Genomic DNA, 1669 nt, shown 5'->3' on the forward strand with positions numbered 1-1669 from the left:
CATGGCACAGTCCAGGTCATCACATTCATTAATAAACTTTGTACAAAAACAATAAAGGTATTGCAGTAAAGCACAACGTGTAAAGTGAGAAGTACAATGTATCTTTTCATGTTAATATGAAACAAAGAATGCAAAAATAAACCTTTTTTTTTTTTAATTATACTTTTGGAGATTTATCCAAAAACTAAATTTAAACTCCATAGGACTAATCATTTATAAATCTATCTCGTCTTATCTCTTAAAATAAAATCACCTGTCTTTACCTGCAACACAATCTTTACAATCACACAACAATAACACACTTTTATAGCATTTATAGAATGCTATAAAAGTGTTAGCATTTATAGTTAGCATTGACACTGGAACTCACCTGTTCTAAATACTTGGTATGCACCTATAAGTTGGCATTGCAATCTGCCAAAGGACACAAAGAGGAAGAAGAAGACGCTGGGAAGTGGAGAATTGCATAATGTTCATGAATAAAATGACAAAGATATTGATGATTTTGACAAACCCGAAGACACTTCCATAGTTCTTAATGATGAAACAAAATAAATCAAGTTCTAAATTGCATTAGTTTTAGGTTGAACCAGTGGTTGCGTCAGACTTTCTTGTCATATTGTTGGACAGGATTGTAAAAATTCCTAAAACGCAGTCTTATTTCAAGGTGGAGTTTATGATTCTAATCCCAACTTGTCAATGTTGGTCAATTTCTGTGAATGTCTCCTCACATATGTAATAAATACATATACAGTACAGTAGCTTACACCCTATACTGTTCATGGGCTGTAAGTATGTCTTAGTTCAAACTTTGGTTAGTAAATGAGGAACCTGCACACGAAAAAAAAGTCTGATTCAGCTGGTTTCAAATTGCATATTTAGCTCCTCTCTCCTTTCTCTGTCTGATGGATAGAGGTACGTATGCTCTTATTTTTTCCATTTTGTCCTCATTATGTTTGGTTCAAACTTGCATGTGGTTGCAATACACTTATTGCTTTCTATCTTTTCTCATTTTTATGTTACTTTTTGGTATTTTAGCTCCATTTTAATTTATATTGTTGTATTGACTGATTTTATTTCATTGCAATACAGAATTTTCTTTTATTCTTGTTTGAACCATCTTAAGTACTTTGTTACTTTGTTTTAAATACAGTTAACTATTATTAGGCTATTATAGTTCTTATAATTTTGTCAAGACTTTACATTAGCCACTTTGTGACATATTTTTGTGGGACATGAAGACTAGACTTAACTATATTAAAACTAGAGTTTAAGACAGTATTATCATCTCTACTTGCAGAAACCTGTGGTGTACTTTTTGACAGCATGACACCCTGTAACAAACTAATCTAATTAAGTGTCAGAGCAAGGGTTGTGACCTCATCTTCCCGTTAAGATGAGCTGTAATAAAATGAGAGGGTGTATTTGTCTGATGACGCGCCTGGGGCATTTGCTGATCGTTGTCTGGACAGGTCTGAGCCTCTGAACATCATTTCCTCAGCCAGTCATATGACAGCCCAGACACAATCTGGCGGAAAGAACAGTCATTGTTTTCTCAAACTCTTTGCGCAGATAGCGCAGACTGTTGGTCCGCCCCTGTCGGGATGCTACGGAAAGTTCGTTAGACGCGTTGGTGAATGACGTGCGTTGACGTAAAACAGACCGGAGG

This window comes from Cebidichthys violaceus, unplaced genomic scaffold (genome assembly GCF_023349555.1).
Source record: "Cebidichthys violaceus isolate CVI_PGR_0920_01 unplaced genomic scaffold, fCebVio1.0.p SCAF_11, whole genome shotgun sequence".
In the NCBI taxonomy this organism is placed as follows: domain Eukaryota; kingdom Metazoa; phylum Chordata; class Actinopteri; order Perciformes; family Stichaeidae; genus Cebidichthys; species Cebidichthys violaceus.